Source organism: Serinus canaria, chromosome 4 (genome assembly GCF_022539315.1).
Source record: "Serinus canaria isolate serCan28SL12 chromosome 4, serCan2020, whole genome shotgun sequence".
Lineage (NCBI taxonomy): Eukaryota > Metazoa > Chordata > Aves > Passeriformes > Fringillidae > Serinus > Serinus canaria.
The window spans coordinates 36,797,713-36,819,158 of NC_066317.1; the positions used below are offsets into that span (position 1 = coordinate 36,797,713).

The window sequence follows — 21,446 nt, forward strand, 5'->3', positions numbered from 1 at the left end:
AAAGCTCTCAGATACCTCCTGGGTTTATTTATTTATTTGTTATCATTTCCAAGATGGTATTTCAGCGTGCTGCTGCACAAGTATTTTGATGCTAGAAAGTAATCACTTCATTTGCAATCAGAATGAAATCTAAAGTTTAAATACGGCTATATTTTAAGAGGTTGTATAGTCATTAGAAAATTATTAAAGCACTAACGTTTTTCTAAATACTTTCAAGACGGAGTAAAGCGAAATAAAGTCAGGGTAGAAGTTAAACAGAACAGCTATGAAGATACAAAATAGCATACATAAATTAAAAAAGACCATTGTTCTTCACTGGACCCTTACAGCGCTTCAAAGCATGGGATTAGAGCCCAAAGAGAGCATAGTCCAGGGTGCAAAATCCATCTAAATAGAAATGCAGCATTACTGATTTGAATGTAAATATATTAAAAATCTCTCAAAAGTACCTCAGGCTGGTATAGAGAAGTTGTTCTTGTGCAGCACTTTATTAAAACCTGCCTGAAAAATCAAGCACAGAAATTATTATTTCAATAAGTGAGTGCCGTGCAAGGAGAAGCCGCGCAACTAAATCACAAAACAGAATGAAACATACCACTCCTGCTGTGCCATCATAATATCAGCTGGCTTCATTATTTATTTCTCCAGTTCTCCAGCACTTCCATTCTTCCCCCCACAATTCATAGAACATCCATCATGACATCAAAGGCTTTTATGTAATAGAGCATTTCCACCAACTGCCCTGTATAGCAAGTTTCAAGTGTCATAATTGCAAGCTAGTAATCATAGTCATAGGGGCTCAAGTCTCAGCCTAATCAAAGTTTTAACAAGAAAGTGGTTGAAATCTATGATAGTTTGTATGTTCTGTGCACAAACACATAAATATTCCATCGCCTCTGGGACACTAAGGTTTTTCCTAATCTAGACTTAATTTCTCTCCATCCCATAAAAGATGGCTAATTTAAAGGTTTACAAATTAAAATATATTTCATACTTTCTCCACCACCTAATAGTTAATATTTCTTGTCTTGTTTTCAAGTTAAGTAAAAATCAGCCTACAGGACAATCAATTTAAAATTCTAAGTGACACTGTGTACACTAACAGTGAGCTGACCTTATAAACGCAGATGACTAAAGAGATATCCTAATAATGTAAAGACACAGGTCTGGATCTGACTGTCCTTTATGCTTCAATGACAACAATAGCTGCTGTTAAAAAATAAAACCACTATTTTTATGTCAGAAGTAAGAGTCTTTCGAATGAATTCTTTTAATATTGTTTTAAGAATGACTTTTAAAAATCCAGGCCCCAATCCCTTGTTCAAGTTGGTGTAACATGTCTGCCAAGAACACACCTCTCTTGTATCTAGAAATGCCTGATGTGTTCCTTTCAGGTACATTCTGCTTCTGAAACAAAGATGCATTTCAATGTCTGTTTCCTATCCATTTGTTAGCAGTGTGAAAACCAGCTGCAAGAAATGTGAGCAGAAAGTGGGAAATACATGAGAGTTAAGAGCAGCAAGAAAAAACAGTAGCATGCTTTCATAATGAGGTTTACTTGCTTAATGTAGAAATATATGCTAACAAATGTTTTCTTTTCACAGAGGTGATTTCCATTGTCTTTAAATTATTGTGTTTGTTTTAAAGCAATCTCCTTCTCATTCTCCTATTAAACAGACAGACAGAGGCATACTCAAGAGTTAAAATCAGATATCATGGTTTTTATTTGTTTTAATACACATCAGTCTTACTGGTAAGTTTCCATGGCATTATGTGTAATGTAAATCTCAACGGTAAAAACCATTGCTCCCTGTGTGTAGCAGCTCAAAAGACTGTGGAAGTACCATTCTGGAGCATCCCAAAAGATGAAGGCACTAAGTAAGCTTCCTTAGTTCCTTTACAGATGGAACTCCACCATACTTCCTCTCATGATTAGAAAAAAGAAAATCGGGTATTGATCAATGTCTAAAATATCAATGTCCCGTGTAGATACCATAAATTAGGGAAAATGTAAATTACTGCAAATGTTTAGAGGAAAAAAAGGAAAAAAAAAAAAAAAAAAGGTAATTCCAATTCAGTGCCAAACTGGACAAAACTGCTCGCTGATACGTTTTCTGCCACTGAATCAGGCAATCCAAAGTTTTATTACACATTTCTTTTCTTATTACTTATCTACTCAGAGTAACCAGCTTTACAGAAGACTTAGCAACTGAAAAAGGAGGATACTGTGGATTTGAGGCTGCAGTCTGCTTCTCTACATTTCTTACTGGCACAAAACATAATTTAATGGAAATATTTAAGAGTACTGCCAGTTTTACTGATTATGAGAGTAATGTCCTTCATCACCCATCAAAAGCACATTTAAAGCCCTATCTTTTTCTTGGTATCAGCCCTCATTCAGTATTTCCTTATATAATCCTAGAAAAGGATCTAAGCATGGTGGCTTGGAGATCATCAGTAACTCCTGAAATATTTTCCTTGGCTTTGATCAGACATCCTCTCTTGTAAAACCCCATGGGAAACTGTTCTACACCAAACCTCCAGCTAAGACTCCTGAAATGTAGTTTTATCCATTCATTTGCATTATTGCCAGGACAAATAACTTCAGTTCAATGAGAAAGACATCGTTGCTGCAAGATCATTTTCTGCAATGCTTGACCTAGCAGCCAGCACTTTGTTATAGGAAATTTGTCTTTTGTTTAGTATAAAAATTGGTCCCTTTTGAAAATTAATTAACAAGACAAGAATCCTTAGAATTCAGCTTTTTGACACCGGTTGATATTCAAGGATTACAGGATTATTGGGATTTCTTTGTTCTCAGGGATTCCCTTTTTAAACTGTTAAAATCAAAATTATTGGCACCTAACATTAGCATTTCTTTGTGTTACAGACTATATGACTGCAGTAGTGTAAAACCTTCCAACCCTTGCTATAAAAAGGGGTAGTATGATGCAAAAATGGACAGCACCAGGCTGCAATCTCAAGAAAAGTGTTTGAATTAACCAAAGCAAATTACATATCTCTAAAGCTTAGAATGGAGAAAGGCCTAGCACACATTTTATTTAGCTGACTTACATTATGATTTTTCTCTTTACCACAGTTTTTCTTCCCTCTTGTGATGTAAAGTCTGACACAACAGCAAGTATCCATAGAACATTAATTTAACATCCTGTAGACTGCTGATGGTCATTGTAATAACCTCTGACTATAAACAATAAAATGATTGCAAATTTATGCTGCCTCTTAACTGAAAGCTGTGCACAATCTAAACTGTGTATAGCTGAAGCCATGTCACTAAATAAACAGTCTTAGATTCAACAAAAAATATTAGGAGCTAACAGCACATGACCACTAAACATACAAACACTTAGCATGATGCATACCTTCCTGCAGTTGTTTTCCAAATGACAACCTATAAGATGCTTATTCAAAATTTTTTTCTTTCCACTTGTACTTACAAGATTTGATAGTATAGCAGGGCAAGATGGTACCAAATCAATTCAAGAGACATTTCTATGTAATTTCTAAAACAATGGCAGAAATAAGTGTTTCTTTAAAGAGATGCAGTTTCCCCTGATTTTGCTCCTGTATACCTCCTCTGCACTTGGATATCTGCTGCATTCTTTCTCTTTTTCTTCAGTGCTTCTAACTTTCTGTTCAATATTTTGCCTATTCTAGAAATTAGGAATATGCTAAACCCTACATGTAAAATGCTGAATTATTAAAACCTTAAAAATATTGACAAACATTTTTGAGACCAGTTCACTTCCAAACCCAGAGTAGTATAAATGCATTATTTTAATGAGCCTCCTTTTTTATTAATATGGTTTATTTATAAAAGTCAATTATTTTCTCCAATTAAACATAACCTTTTATAGATGTGAGCACGTAGCCTTCCTTACCTAATCTTCTAGTTTTAAGCTTAATAAGATCAGTGTTTTCAAAATCTTGATAAATTTTTGTTTTCCGAAGTTACGCTTATAACTGTCATTTGAATAACATTTATCCAGGGATTCATTGAAAACTGATGCTTAACACTAAACAAAGATACTTCAAAACTGCCTGTGTTGAGCAAAACAAAACACCCCAACCCATTATTCTGCGTGTACATTCCCATGTGGTATTTGCTTTTTCAACAGATTCATTTTAAGCTTGCAATAGGATGCAATTTTTGTATGTTTTTTGAGGATTTTCTATCCAGCCAGATGTTCCTTTTCCTGTAGTTGTAGATCTGACTCTTTCCACATTGGAACACTCTCATTTCTCAAGAGAAAGGGAACTACCTCCAATTTTTTTCTAGTTATTTTTATACTCCATGAAAATTACTTCCAATTTTAAGTCTATCTGTCTTTGCAGTCCTTGCTCCCTAGTCCTATCTTTACACATAACAAAGTAGAGGTGTACTGTATTACAGGGGTTTTCTGAGGTCCTATGATGAGGGAAGAGACGACAACGTTGACTCCATGTATCAGAAGGCTTTGATTTATTATGATATGATATTTAAGATATAGAAACTATACTAAAAGAGTAAAGAGAAAGGTTTCACTACAAGGCTAAGCTAAGAATAGAATAGGAATGTCTAAACTGAAGTCTTCTCAGCTCGAGACGGGCCGAACAGGTGAATTGCGATAGGCTCTTAATTGGAAACAGTCTGACGGGGCTAATCACAGATTTTCCCATGGCATTCCACAGCAGCAGATAAGAATTGTTTAGTGTTCCAAGGCTTCTCAGCTCTAAGAAAGGAAAAATCCTAAGTAAAGGATTTTTCATAAAATATGTTAGCAACAGTACTGGCCCTGTGCTGCCGTTGGTTCCTTGTGGTCAGAAAAAGTGTTGTTATTGACCTATTGCAAAGTATATAGGTTGAAAATTCTCTCCTGACTTCCTGATCCACACTGCAGGATTTGCTTCAGCCCATCATACTGATTCAGAAACCATAAATACCAAAATGTGGGGACATACAGGACTGAGGTTCTTGCTTAATTCCAACTTCATTTTTCACATGGCTGAAAACTTAAAAATGATGAAAGAGAGATTTGTGGTTTGGGTTGGATACTGGTTTGGGTTTGTTGGGTTTTTCTTTTGTTTTCCTTGATATGCCAGGTAGCAAACCTCTGGAATTTGTTGTTATGAGAGGTTTAAACTGGGAGGTTTAAAAATACATCAGACATGGTTCTGGACAACAGGACCATAAAATGATTTTTAAGTAAAAGGGAGCTGGAGGGGTGAAAGGGAGGAGTAGTCCAATGTTGGATACTTTATTCAATGAATACAGATGCTGGAAAAGCATGAAGGAAATTGATAGCAGTAGCAGACACTCACTGTGCTCTTCTTAAGTAGCATATTAAATTGTAACTGTTAGAGAAAAAAAAATAGATAAACAGTCTAGACAGATGGTTTATCTAAGTCCATAGGACATACCTTATATATGAGGGAAACTGAATCCATTTCTCATTGATCCAGGTCCAAACCACATAGTAAATTTGTTCTTGTCTTACAGTCTCATGTTCAGACCACTATACTTATTCATAACAAAAATATTTATTTTTACACCTCATTATTACACCAAAAGTCAGTCCAACAGATAGGGTTGAAAGGAAGTACACAGGAAATCAAATCTGAAATAGTCTTCATAATTTTCAATGAAATGAATAAAAGCACTACTGCCATCCTCATTGAAACTAGATTTATTCATTCAGTCAGAAAGAGCAAAAACCTAAACAAAACCATGTACCAGCTTTTTGGATGCATCTCACAGAAAAACAGTAAAGCAGCAGCTTCAGATATTTTATGTCCTCTTTTTTTATATATCATAGCAAATAAGACAAAGCAAAATGAGAAACCTGCATACCAACTTTCAGTCAGCAAGTTACCATTACTAAGTTTGAATTTGCAGCATGCTTAACTAGGTTATTAAGAAGGTTTTGTTCTCTGCTAAGTAATTGCTTAATAAAAACCATGACATGTTCCCTTCAAAGATTTGTATGCTTTGTGCTGAATCAAGAGCATTATTGTTTCTATGAGACCTCAGGATACACCCTGGGCACAGACCTAGAAAGGTGAGGAACGAACATCTCTAAGAATTCAAAATTCAATCCCTAACCTTTTCACTTTTCAAAAGCTGCTAAGAAAAAACAAACAAACAAAAAGCAATGACAACAAATTAAAGAACAAGGGTGCATTGATATGGAGATTGCATCAGTGGCCCCAAATAATTCCCTCCTTCACTGTCTGGCCAGAAAATTTCATTTTCCTACACGCTTAACACTGGGTGGCCGAGGTCCTAATTTGCTGTGATATAGTGAAAGCCATGCTAGTTTCCCCTATTATCATTAATGAATTTATGCAATAAGAGACATACTTAAACCAGTTCGTGGCTGCTTCAGTTCTTTCCTACTTTCAGCAAAACCTGTTAAACTGTCTCTAAACAGAGTCTTGATGTTCAACACTTCAGGCTAAACTAGGTAACTGATGCAACTGGTATGAGACCATCACTGGGCAAAGCAGGCAGAAAGTGGAGCACATTCATCGTCCTTCTGCTTGCTTATCTCGTTCTAACTGGAATTCAAGCAGTTACTACTGACCTAAAAAGCAGGTAGCATGCTGGGCCTAATCTATTATTTGAATTCCTATCCCATCACAAACCTACAGCTATACTCCACAGGGACACTTCAACTAATCTGTCCCAGTATAAAATTCTTAAGTGCAAAGGGTAGATCAACAGACCACTTTCAGGAGCAGGTTCCAGCTGTGGAACTCAACCTAATCTTCTCTATTGATAATGAACATAAGCCTGAGTGTATTCAAAATTAAAACCAACCCCAGCTTCTTAGTAAGACTCCCTGCAGTGATGGCATCTTCCCAGGGTAACCAGCTGATCTGGATAGAGGAGGAAGAAGCAGAGAGACAAGCATGTATAATTTTTAAAAGCTAGAAATTTCAAATATTTTATTTAAAAAATTTAAAATTATAGGTTCTAAACTGTGGATTATAACATTAAAATAATTTTCCAAGATGCACAGATATTATCTTTGCTTACTTTTTCTGCCTTATAATTCTGAGTGGTCAAAAATTATCTTTTATGTAACTGAATGGCCACTCATAGATATCTCACTTAAGCAGGATAGAGAAAAGTCTGAGTTATCCTTCCATCATATTTCTCTGCTCCCTTGAGATGTGACCAGTCAGGAGCATCACCTCTGCCATGGAAGGATTCAGGGATGAGGGAACAGGCCAGTGTGGTGCTGGGTTCTGAGTTGCCCCAGCTGAGGTTGGACTGTCAGACCACCTGATGGTAACTTTAATCTCTTTTATGGACTAGTGTATGGTCATTGACAACCTCCCCAAGCCCATGAGCTCAGCTACATGCAAAGAGAAGAAACGAGACAGGATTTTTTTTTTCTGGGACCTGGCCATATTAGATATGTAACCTGGGGAAGTTCAGGGAGCCCTAACTACTCAGTGGTGCTGCTGCTGAGACTGCAAAGACAGCCACAAGAGAGAGGAGACAAGCTATGCTATAGTTTTAAAAGCATTTTTCTGCTTCTAAGGCATTGCAGAGAGCATATGGCTTCACCCCACACTTTTTGCTGTTGGGTTACTCCTAGTAATTTTCTAAGATTTTAGAATGAAAATAGGTGTTTACTAGTGGACCTATGAAGTTCTAGTATTCTAGTTGATAAAACTACATAAAAATAAAAATAGTCCAAAGAAATATTTGTTTCCTCACAATTCTGAAACTGTTAATCTGACCAGCTAATATTTATAGCCCACAGTTTTGCACTGAAATCTTTAAGGCAACTGGAGGGAATTAGGAGCCATAATTAATTGTAATAATATCCTTTTATATTGTAATAGACTTTTTCCAAATCACATCTGTTTTTCTAAGTCCCTATTCCTTTTCTTGCCCTTTTCCATAGATGTTTATCACCTAAGCCAAAAGGGGTAAGACTCAAATGAGAATGAGATGTATTCCTGCAGCAATATTCACAGCAAGGCTGTTAATATTCATAGGAGATCTCCAAAAGTCATTTGATTTGATTCCCTTTTTTTAAAAAACAGAACTTCAAAGTCTAGATGTACAGTAGATTCAAAGGATTTTCTGCACATTGTGTGACCTATTGTTTAGTAAAACTGTGTAACAGATCGCTTGTTAAATTATAATGCTGCGTGCTAGTAGGAATAAAACAATTCAATCTATTCTCAGTCAAGGTCAAAAAAAGCTTGAATCAAGCTCAGTGAGTTTTCAAAAGCTTACCCTAAATATACAATATCAAAGTTCATAATTAAGAAGACTCATTTCATCAGTCAACTTCATGCTTGCACAGCAGTGGGAGTAATTATAACACAACTCATTTTTTCAGGTTGGCTTGAACACTTGACCTTATAAGCAAACTCCTTTTTTCACCCTTCCTAAGATGCAAAGCCAAACCATTTGCTTTTTACAAAACAGAGCTGCCAGTTTGACATTTCAAAGCACGTTTAAATGCCTTCTTTCATTAAAAAGATAGTTTATCTTTAAATAGACATTTACAGGCTATTTCTACTAATTTTTACCATGCAAAGATTAAAAAAAAAAACCAAAATGTTTTCTGCTTTCTTGACATTTTCTTAGGGTCATCAGTTGAACTGTATTTTTTCTAGCCTTTAGAATACATGGAAATCCTCAAATCCAAGCAAATGCCAGGATGCCTCAAGGGCATTGTTGCCTTGATATTCCTCTTGCATCGTGCCAACATTTACTGACCAAAGAATGTGAAATCCAAATGAAGAACTACAATTGTTTTCAACAGTAGTTATGTGTGGGCAGATATTCATCAAAACTAACTGAACAACAGAAAGAGTAAAATAAATAAGAGAGGACCTCATCTCCCTTCTGTCATCCCAGAATTAAGGCTCCAGTCTAAAGCCAAGCATCTGATGGTTCATTACAGTCAATGAAAAACAAAACAGGCTCCTTCCAAAGAGGAAGTAGCTTTCCATTTCTTTGGCACTTTAGGACATGTGCTAAACTATGTTTTCTCTCAGTTAGTGTCAGAAGGAGACTATATGCTAACTCTGAGATCCCTAAAGTTACAGAAAAGAAGTCTCATGTTGAGAATCTGCATTAGAGTATCTGTCACCTAGGGAGAAGCCTAAGGGGACACACAATAAATACAGGTGGAAAGAGGGATTGGTACTTAGTCTCCAGCATGGCCATTTGATTATCAAAATGGAGCAAACATAATAATGGCATAATTGATAAAATAAGGGGAGGATTCGATTGTTGACTGATAAAGCTTTCATATTAAAATTGGTGTATTGCTCATCTTTTTAGCTCTATATTGAACAAAAATTGAACGTTGTTTCAAAAGATGATTAGACATGTCAGTAGGTTTAACTGGAGAATTATCAAATGAGTGAATGAAAAAATTTCACATTCCAATTGATTAAGTCAGACTAAAAATTTGTTAGGCCCTTAATATTGTCATCTTGCTTATGGGGTAATTTCTAATAAAGAACTTTGATTTCTATCTGAGACGTTTGGACTGTCAAAATCAAGCCATACAGAAACAGGATGTTGCTAGATGATCTGACATTCTGATTGAGTTTTGGGATGCAGTCATCTGTTGGGAAATACACCATTAAAAAAGCTGTGATCTACAAAGTGTGAAAGTAGACAGATTAAATGAAGAAAATTGCATTTGAGACACAGCAGGTGTGGAAAAAGCTTAAAAAGTTGAGGCAGACCAAAAAACAGATTAAGAAGATTTCAAGTCAAAAAAGAAAAAAACCCCACATTTCATCTGATCATTACAAAGTCTTTTTAAAGTAACCCTAACTAGAGTGAAAACTTCATGGAGTCAAAAGCTTCTCATTCAATACCCCTAGGCCCAGAAAAACCTGACATCTCACCCCCACACACATAAGATTTTTTCCACGCAATCTTTTAAACTCTGGAAACTAAAAACCAATTTGTCTCTTTCTAGTTAAAGAACCTCTCTTATGGAAGTCTACATTAAGACAAACTCGCTAACAATTTTGTTGATCTGAATAATCTGTTATACATGGGTGGAACTGACTCTTTCATGGCTCCTTTGGTATTTCAGCAGTAATGCATTCAAAGTACTACAGTTGCCAAAGTGAACAGATATTGCACAACAAGTAAAGGTTACAATTTTATCAAGGAGAAACAACACTTAGAGGTTCTTTGTTTTTTTACCATTAGAGAGAGCATGCCATTTTTCTACCCTTTTTTCTTTGCACTGCAAATACAAGTTTTTACAACATGTATTTTTGATAATCATAACTTTATGAGGATTTTAATGTAACATAGTGACATGCCTTGCTGGACTCTGTATGAATTTGGTTTTGTTTTTTTCTTTTTTTTTTTTTTTCTTTTTTTTTTTTAGCTAACTCAAAGATATTTCTGTAGAACTGCTATGTTTTTTATGTTAATTCCTGTAACTGCTATATGTATCATGCTTTACATACAAAACATACTAACTCTGCCATGTAAAAAAGTGGGCAGCTGGGTATTTTAAAGGTCCATTTTTATTGTAGCTAAAAAAAGCTGTTTAACAAAATCTCAGATTTTATTATGGATGACTAACATAGCTAATATTAAGCATTGAAATCCAACATCATTTCCTCTCAACCAGATTTCGAATTCGGCTCCCAAGACTCCCCCCAAAAAAAACCCAACCCTGCTTGAGGAGGGGAGAAATATGAAATATGTTACCTACAATTATGAAATATTCTGAATTAGAAATGTAGATACCTGAGAAAAATGCATGCCTAAAAATCTCCTGTGATTCAAACCATAGTTCTGTTCATAGGAGATCTTCTTCCAGTTAGGCAGGACTGATTGTATGTCCAGATCAGGTTTTCAAAGTGTCGTGGAGTAGTGGTTTCAATTAGTAGAGTCTCAGATTTTCAGACACTAGTGAAGCACACAGAGTTCCCTTACTCACACATCACTGCAGTAGTCCTTACACTCTAAATGTATTATGAGATGGCTTTTTTAGCAAACCAGATGTGAAAACTACCCACAAGTTGATCCATTCCTTCTGTTGAAACCATGTTTATGGTTTTAATTTAAACAACACTATTTTTCCTTTGTGTGTGTCACAAGAATGAAATGGAAATGAGACAACTGTGTTCCAGGTATTCTTTCATTTATAGCTAAATATCAATCATTCCATATGAGTGCTCTGATTTTCACAAGTATCATCTTTTATGGGCTACTAAATTTAGTTTATCTGAGTGCAAACTTGATTTCTTTAATACCGGAGACTCAGAAAATTGTGTCTTATTTCTCTATAGGCATTCTTATTGCAAATGGTAAATGCCTACCTGGGAATGAAGAAATTCATTATTTAGAAACTCACTATAAGCTTCTTGTGCAGTAAATCCAAACTGCTCAATGAAGTAACAGCAGGCTAGAAAGAGAGCATCGAGCAAGATATGATTTCAACATGAGAGATATGCTCTTCAGAAGCACTGTACTTTTTATCTTGTATATAGAGTGTTGATTGTCTTTTACAAAATTGTGAATAATCATTTCACTGCAATTTTTTCTTCTGAATCTTGCTGGTCTGCCACATGATTTTTATCTTTAAATGGTACCATGTATGAAGCCTTCAGCATTCTGTAATTAGGAAAATAAAGTAGCACTTAACTTTCTCTCTTTTGTTAACTACACAGGTTTCTGCTTGACTTTTTTATAACAAGGAAGAGGTCTTTACCTTTTTTGCCACCTATTTGAGGTAAAAAATTTAAGGAAGTTGCAAAAATTACAACTACATTATGACATTCATTATGTATTCTTACTTCAAAGAAGAAAAAAATGGCATGAAGTAACATATCCTATTAATCACAGAGATTTGAATCCATCTAATCTTTTTCTATAATTTTGGCTAGACATCTATTATATTGTCAAATACTATTAGTGAAGCTTTAGCTACTCAATACATGCAGCACAAGTTCTTGCATGAGAATTGACACAACAGAGCTGTAAGACAATAAAAGGGCAGCAGGGCCTGTGGCCTCTGCTCTCCACTTCTGTAATGTGAAGAAAAAGCGAATTCACTAGGAGCTGTCAACTCTAAAACATCTCAGTTCAACGTGATTTCACCAAAGATCAAATGGAAAAGGCTAATCTTGTTTTCTAGACACTTAAATCCCATTTTCCCAGGCAGATTTACCCCAGGTTCATCCAAATGTGTCTTAAGCAGAATATCTTATTCTGAAGTGTCTTTTTTTTTCCTAATACAACAGGCACAATAGCACTGAATACATCAGTGTCACAGTTATTGTTTCCAAAGATCAGGCAGAGGGACACAAGACATCTAGGGAAAGCAGAAAGCCTGTCACTAACATTCTTACAGTACATTTATATTTTATTAAAATATTTATTTATACTTGCATATCAGAAATTTTCAGAATGATATCTTCCCACACTTGTAATCATCCTGTGTTGGGAGAAAGCAACACAAACCTTTAGTAGGTTTTCATAAGGCCTTTAAGTTCTTTTTGCTTTTGTTTAAATAATAGATTGACAGGAATGCAATTTACTAATACTTGGTGTTTTGTACATGAAAGATATCCTGCTGCTCAGTCAAAAGCATGCTACCATAATAGTTGAAATGAGATGAATAAACCATGTAGCCAAAATGTTGCTTAAGATTGGTTACCTACAGAAAAACTGCAAGGATCCTGCAAATATGGGATTTTAAAAGGTATTTTCCCCTTTTGGCATCCAATATTTAACTTGGACAGAATTGCTTTGTCCTACTCCAAAGATTTTCCATCTCCATTTCTGTGATTTTTTCCCTTTTCTCTTTAGTAAGATTTTATTTTCAATACAAATACCAAAGTGTTAAAATGAAACAACACCTACGTTGTATTGAATTAGCAGAAAAATTTACCAAGTATGTACCTGCAAATCTGACTCCAGTCCCAGTGTTTACAAGTTACACTTTGGATATAATTTAGAGCCTTGTGCTCACTATTTGCCTTGGGGATGGGGATGAGGGGAAGGCAATATTCCGATAGTAGTTAAATCCGAAATTTACTAAAAATCAATAAAAAAATGTTCCACTATCCTCAGTGAGAAAGCTTCATGCCTAGAGTTTTGCTCTTTAGGCAGAACATGATGAAGAAATCTAGAAGCACCTTGGGTTTACAAATGCATTGATCTTGGCAAAACTGATGGCAACACAGCACTGGTGTTTTGTGTTGCAAAAGCAATCACTAATTCTCCATCGTGTTCAGTCCTGCATTGAAAGCAAGGGAAGTGTTCCTTCTCCAGCTTGGCATACTCAGCTACATATCTTTCTATTTCTTCATTCTATAGGAATGAAAATGTAACTTAAGGACAAGATGAGGCTTACACTAAGCTGATTCTGTCATTACAAAGTTCTTTAATTTCCTTTTGAAAATTAGTGCTTATTTTGAATAGAAGAAAACAAGCCAAGAATCTTGACAGTTTGTACTATTTTAGCAAATAGCTCCCACAAGAATTCTTCTTTTTAAACTGTGGAAAGTTATAGGTGTGTACATTCAGAAGTGGAGGGCAAGGCTTAACTGCTTGTTTTACCTCTGTTAGAAAGTACTTTTTTTCCTCTATTTTCCCCACTCTAATCACAACTGATGGAGCAGAGAAAACCTCATATACCGCTGTACACCTCTGGAAATATTTATACTTAGTTCTGAAAGCAAAACAAGAAACCCACCAAAATATTCCTCCTCCCTTAAATAAAACATGTAAAATAATGTTTTGCAACTTTGAAGAAGGGAAATAGCAAAAACAAATGCTATACAAAGTGGGAAATTCGCTAAAACCCCAGGATTTTTCTCTTCAGATACCAAGCATCAGATTTTTTTTTTCTGTTAAAAGAAATGTAATAATTCCTTTGTGAACTTTGTATGAACAAAAACTTGTAAAGGTGATTTAGCAGGGTTTGCAAAGCCATAAAAGTCCATCAGAAGCAGGGAATTCTTGCCAGCCTCTGTAAAACTCCAACAATACAGTTAAAGATGACTACTGGGAATCCACAGCAAACCACCCTAGAGCATGAGCCAAAAACCAAAACCACATATTACCAAGTTTCTTTTCCTTGGTATCACATAAAATATAATAAGTACAAATTGAGAAAGATGGGAGTCTATTATTTTCTGGGGTAATGGACAGTGTATTACCTCAGCCCATTAACTGAAGGTATAGGAGTTTATGAGACTGAATATTTAGTTTTAAGGTTGCACATTAAGTAATTTTAATGACACTGCTTTGACCAGGTGGAGAAAAATTGTGAAATGTGTAATTTAGTGTTGCAAAGAAAATGCAATCCTAGCCAAGAACTTTTCTGTGTGACTCTGGAATTGAATTCTTTGAAATGAATTTCCATTTGGGACAAAAATCCTAAACTTTTGGACTGCAAAATATAGGGAAAATGCCAAAAATACAAACAAAAAAAAAAAAAAAAAAAAAAAAAGAAAAACAAAAGAAAAACCAAAAGCATTCATCAGAATAAAGAGACCTAATAAACTAGCGAATAAATAATGAGTGATCTCAGTTAAGACAAAAAAAAAAATAAATAGAAAGAAAAGACCAAGCAGTTAACAGATGAACTTTACTTTCCCCATTAAAAATAAATAAAATTTTTATTTTACTTCTCTTTAACTCTTCAGTATTTTAACTTAAACTATAGAATAGGAAAAAAGTAATCAAGAGAAGAGACAAGAGTAATAACAGGACTAAATTAGGCAGCATGTATCAAACTAGATAAATTATTTTGCTGGTATGTAACAGACAGTGCTAGAATTTTGGTTTTTATTTTCTACTTTAAAAAAGTGAATATGAATATATTGTGGTCCAATCAGAATAACTATGAAAACTATGTAAAATGTCAATAAAGGAAACCAGTAGATACATAAAAGAATTTGAACACATGTTTTTTAGAAGATGCAAAATTCTGTCTGATGCAATGCATTAGTCATTTTAAAAGTGATCAAATCAACATATAATTGTCTTTGCAGATGATATTGCTTATAAAGGTTAAGTGAGAAGAAGTAACTTCTTTGAACCAAATGTGGCTGAGAAGCAAGGAGCATGAAAATCATAAGGCCTTTTTCAGACAGCTGTATCCTCACAGAAATGGTTCTTTTTCAGGGAAGAAAGTTTTTTTTTTTTTTTTCTAGAGGTAAATGCTAGACAAAAGGCTTTCCTACTTTTAGTTTTCTTGTTAGGTATTAATATTTCTGGAATAGATGCAGCTTGTATGTTGAGTGGAAATACTGGGAGAAAAGGGTCTCTCCAGCCTGCTATCTTGACCCTCACAGTGACCAACAGCAGGAACCTGAGGAAAATGAAAGCAAGTACAAAGCTATATTTTCTCAGAATATTATCTAAACCTCAGCAAGATGCAGCTTAAAAACTTCTTGAGCAGAAACATTATCTATTTTTCTATGTAACTGTTCTTATTTTTCTTCCAGGAATCTGAACCGTCATACTTTGAGATCATGTAGATTTTCACTATCCATAACACCATGTGCCAGCTCAATAAGTTGTATGAAGAAACATCTTCCTTGATTTGCTCTGAATACTACTAGTTTCATTTTATTCCTCTCATTCATGACAGAACTGAAATAAGTCCTCATTCACCTTTTCTCCACACTTTGTTTTGTAAACTTCCTTCCCTATGTTCTTTAGTTTTCTTTTCTGTGAAAGATCCTAGCCAGTATGCTTTTTGCTCATGCAGATGATGGTCTTATACATTCTTATACATTCATTCTTCTCTAAACCTTTTTTCATGCATAACTGAAATGAGTAAAAAAGAATTGTATACAGTTCTTGTATGTTTGTTACCGATAAAAACAATCACAGTGGTGTTTTCTTTTTAATTTCTTTATTACATTCCTAATAATTTTTAACATTGATTTCTTCCTTTATTACTAAACATTAAGTCAAGAAATATTCCCTATATAGTTACAAAACTTTGCTCCTGAAGAGGAATCTAAATAAATAAATGTTTGCTTTCATATTGCAAGTCATACAGCTTTTTGTGCTAAGCCTATGACTCAGTTTTAAAGTTCCAGATGCTTTACTAAATATCTAAAGTAGAAATCAAGCAATATTTGAAAAAAAGTGCTCAGTTTGCTAATATCACACAACCTGCCCTTGCTAAGCAGTAGTGTTTCCAGGACAGCATACTGATGCTGCAATAACTTGCTCCTCCTCAATTTTAACCTGATTCATACAGACCATCCAGAATCTTCTTCAGAAATAAAGACACAGTAATGCTTTAGACTTCATTCTGTGGACAAGAAGGGGCTCCTCAACACACTGTGGCACCTGAAAGGGACTACCAGTGCTATTGCTGCTAGAATAAGATCAGGCACCCCATTACTGTCACCCCACATGAACCCCATAGCATTTTCCTATGTAATGGAGAGTAATTTATATTAATGCCCTGTGTGAGCCAAGGCTTGCAGCAGCAGAGTGATCTTCTGCAAGAGCTGCTGATGCTGTATCAGTCAGGGTATCAGGGGCCGTTTTGCCCAATGAGCAACTGACGGTGACATCTGTCACAGTCATCCAACTGATGGTCATTTCTGGAAAATTGCATTCATAGGAAAAGATGTGCATACAGGAGATAAAATATTCAGTTGGGTTGTGGTCAAGATGTTTCCTGCTGCCAGCTCTCAAAAGATTTACAGTTTTCAGTTTGAGTTTTCTATTATACAAACCCATAATTTTAAGTGATCTTCACTTTGACTTTCAGGTTAGCTAAAGAGCAGAAAATCTTAACAGACCAATCAAAATGGAGTCTTGTTGCAATTCTTATGTTGCCTTTACTTCAGATATTTGGCTCCAGAAAGCTTAAAACAAATAAAAAATTGATGGCAGAAATGAAAGCATTTAATGAAGCAGAATTATAAGACAATCAAAAAACTGAAGCAAATACTAATAAAAAGAAGATATCGATTTTTAATCAGTGAGCGCAGCACTCATTGAAACAAACCATTACTACAAGTCCTTCAGTTAGATATACATATTTTTAAATACTAGATATTTTGAATGAATTTTCTAGGTTACAAAACTCAAGATAAAAAATTCTTACATATGGTGTTATACTGGTCTGATCAGTTTTAAATCTGGAAAATCAAAATAATTGTTTTATTGCTTTCCCTCTTCCAACTCTCTGTAATGTTTCCTAATAAAACAGAGTATTTACACATCAGTGCTATGTGCATTTTTCAATAAGATGACCTTGTTCTCCTAACCCACAAAATACAAAATGTGTGGCAAGGATCTGAAAGGCCTATTAGCCTTTTCTCAGAAGGTATAGGTATGAACATCATACATATTTTTACTTTTCTGGCATCAAAAATACTTGGAAAGAGAGGCTATAAACCAGAAAATATGTGTTACTCTTGAAGCTCACAGCACCAAAATTTGTAAGTAATATGTCTCTGAAATATCAGTACAATTTTAACTGTGTTCATTTAACTGTGTACAAGTCCTGTGCATTTCAGGTAAGAGCTCTTGTGATACAAATTATCAAACTGCCAGTTGTGGCTTCCTGGACTTCCACTTCTCTTCTTCTCCTTTTCAGTTGCCCAGCATAGAACATCCACAGGAGTGCAGCTCAAATGACATAAATGGATCCATATGCACTGGTGAACTCACAAGCTAATTTGTCCAAGTGAAGAATAACCAAAAAGCAGATCAAAAGCCTCATTTTTGCAATTTTTTTACTTCGTGGTTGGTATTTGAAGTGCCTCTGAGTTACTACCTAACAAGAAGAGTTCTGAAATGAATATTAAAACCGTGAACTTTATAGAAGTGAAATATAATTAAGAAGAGGAGTCGAGAGGTTCTATTAGCTTTTTGGAATACTCTGACATAAATTGATAATACATGTCAACACCTGTTGAACCATAAACTATGCCACATTGGCCACTATGCAAAATGTTTTATGATACAAATTATATCTGTGGTCATGGCTGAAATTCAGGAAGTTTTTTTCCACTCGTTTCTTTTAAGAGTAACTAACAGCTGCTATAGAATGAAAATGCTCAAGCAGTGTGGTCTTCCAAAAATTCATGCCACAACCAATTCCCACATTACTGTATATTGCATTCTGCTTTCACATTTTAAGTGTAGCAAAGGAATGCCTGAGTTACAGAGACATGACTGCTGGTGCAATGTGGTGCTCAAGGGGTGACTGGGGTGCAGAGAAAAAGGAGGCGTTCATTTCTACTAAAAAGAAGTAAAAATTACAAAATTATGTCCAGGATATCATCTACTTAGAGATTTATCTGTGCTAGAGTAGGATAGGAAATTATGGTACTGTTTTTTAATGGGTGAAGCACAGGTGTAATACAAAAGACAATAAAGAAATCATAAGAGAGGAAAGCAACTCTCATGGTTGAGTCTGTGGTGGAAAGAATGCTTTTGCTTGATAAACATTACAAGAGCTGGATAGTGCATGGTCTGCAGCAAACAGAGTAGAAGAGAGGACAAGAGTGGACAAGACTCTGAGACTCTGAAGTTGCCTGCCACAGCCCTGCAGGCAGTAATATGTGCTGGAACACATCACACACATCAGCTAGAGGGACTTCACAGATGAAGACACCTTGAGAACTTAGTGTAAGAGGGAAGTCCTAAAATTCACCTTCAAAGTCCTCTTTCTACAAATGCCAGAAAAAACCCACACCAAACCAAAAAATTCCAATCAAATTTGAATCAATTTACACTGAGTGCCTGACCATTTTTTCCAAGTTCTAATGGAAAAGAAAGTGTAAGATGAAGGCTTCAGTATGCTAAGATTGATAATTTGTCATTTGGATACAAAGCAGAACAGCTAGAAACAAATCACAACCTCAGTGCAAGAGGTGGCAAGTGCAATACAAGTGAGCATAATGACAAAATTACAATTGGTAAAGCACAGACTCTCCCACACACCCTTCTCATTTGCTGTTTTCTAATGCTAGGAGTCTCAGATAAGAACTTAAAATGTGAAGAAACATTTTTCAAATCATTATAGTGAGTCTATTTACTCTATATGAATCATCAATAAATATTTTAAAAAGTGATGATAACAACATTAAGGAGAAGGCATCCAGGGAAAAGCAACAAAGTACCCCACTGTTAGACCATGAGTTAATGAACTTCAGTTTGCTGGCTGTAGCCTCCAAAAGACAAAGAAAAGATGTTGTAGGGGTCAAACCCAAGGATTAGAATGATGTATTGCTTCAGCATCTATGATAAATAGGGTAAAGGAGTTATCAGGGCATTCAAATTAAGTTATATATGCTAGAATCATGTTCAGTAAATCATTAGACTTTCTACAAACTCTAGATAATTTTCTAATACAAACAGAACCAGGTCCAACACACAATCTTTCTGCAGCTTAAACACTGAGCCAGAAACTGGTTACCTAGGGACCAGTAAGGATGGCCTGTATATATTATGGATGAACAGAGGACATTTGCAAGCAACACCCACTCACTCATTCTCATATATCACATACACAGTACACTGAAAAGGCTAAATGTTCAGCAAACTCAGTGTAATGAGCCAAAGTTAGTAGTGGAGTGGTAGTGCTGCTCCCAAGAGACATGGAGTGTTTATTTGCTATGTGGGCTTGGGAACTTAGGTCATATTCCTAGTCTTAAAATGACAAATAGCATTACAATTATGGGGATCTTCCAAAGTGAAAAGCAGCCCATGTGGTCTGCTGACTACTTGAGTTTCTTTAAAAATAAATGGTAATTTAAAGTCAGCACTGACCTGTAAGTCCCCATCCCTTCAAAGAAAATTAATAGTTGCATATAATCTATGAGGGACTGAGATCCATGCACAAAAGAGATAAAACATTGTCAGCTATAAAAATTAAAGTTAAGATGTGACAATCAGTAAAGGCAGAAATGGCATGTCTGACTCAGAATTACAATAAACCTGCTTATCCTAAGTAACTTACATTTTCCATGTAAGGCTACACTAGTATCCACTGCCAAAATGAGGTATGCTATGAAAAAAAAGATGTAGTTAGAAAAACATATTATGTTCCTATTTTCAGCAGTTTTTTTAAAGATATAATGAAAACAAATGAAATAGCAATGTGAATAATTTATAAACTGCACACAGAACTGTATCTTGGTTTGTCTGTCCATCCAGTTTTCTGTTGTCATCCTACCTTTTACCAGCTCAGACATAACAAAAGCTTCAAGGGGACAGAGATCTTTTAAAACACCATGAAAAAATACATTCAACCCCACCATTTGAATTAAGTGTTTAACTTCATAAACATCTGTCCAATCTCAGGGCTTTACACAAAAAGATAATTAGAATAATGAAATTAATTGGAATATTTTTTCTAATGTTTGCTTGAAGTAACCGGAGCAAAAAGGAACTGAACCATTAATAACTAATTTATAACGAGATGCAGTCAAGAATTCAACATATTTGCTTTACATATTCTACTGTTAATTTAATAATGATTCCCTTTTTTTTCCCTCTACTCTTACCCCAAACACTGAGAAGAAAATTTAAAAGCTTAAATAGTCAAAACATGTTTTTCTCTAGTCACTATTTCCATAAGAAAAGGTTGTGAAAAAAAAAGGAACCTTGGGAAAATTTGAGAAGGCGGCAGCTCAGAGATTAAACCTACATAAAAACTTAAATCAAATGAGTAATTTAATTGGCTTATGCCTTAAATCAGCTAAATAAGCTAACTAGAGCAATACAGACACTTTATCCCAGCAAAATATCCATTAAACACCAAGTATGGATGACTTAATCTAGAATTTCTACAAGCTCTCATGCGTAAACTCTTATCCTGATTGGACTCCACCATCACCTGCCTACTGCACGCCCTGATGTTTCACCTGTACACAGCTAGAGAGACCAGCACAGCTGTGTAAGAGAAGCTCTTCACTGGGGTAATGTCAGAGAGAACTTCTCTACTCAGCATTGAAAGCAAATTTGTATCCTGAACAATTGTTGAATAAAGAGCCTTGCTCTTGCTATTAACTCACAATCTGCCGCTCTACAGATTAATCAGGTTTTCCTCTTAAAACCTTATTTTGTTACCAGCTTCCATTCATTAGTGAAAAGATCCACAAATTGGAGACCTATGGATATTTGATTGACCATTTCAGAACTATTTTGCCCCAAAATAGATTTAGGATACTTTCAACAAGCCTCTTAGTGGCATAACTGTACTCTAGCAAAAAAAGGAATGTTTTGAAAACACTCAGCCCAAGGAAGGAGAGACATTCAGCTCACTATAAAAATCTCATTGCCAAGAACCTTGTGAGATCATCACACCTTGGTTATCTAATTTTAAATAAAAAGAGTTAAAATGTTGCTGAGATCACATTCAAGACTGGGAAAGAGGCTGCAGTAAAATCCCTGGTTTTGTCCAAATTTTTATCATATTTTTGGATTAACTTCCCTT

At 35.2% G+C, this 21,446-nt stretch overlaps 1 protein-coding gene across 1 annotated transcript in view; it reads right to left on the minus strand.

Moving 5' to 3' along the window:
* The window catches only part of VEGFC (vascular endothelial growth factor C), a 191,500-nt gene that overhangs the window by 69,880 nt on the left and 100,174 nt on the right, over positions 1–21,446 (minus strand). The gene's annotated exons all lie outside the window — the stretch shown is intronic.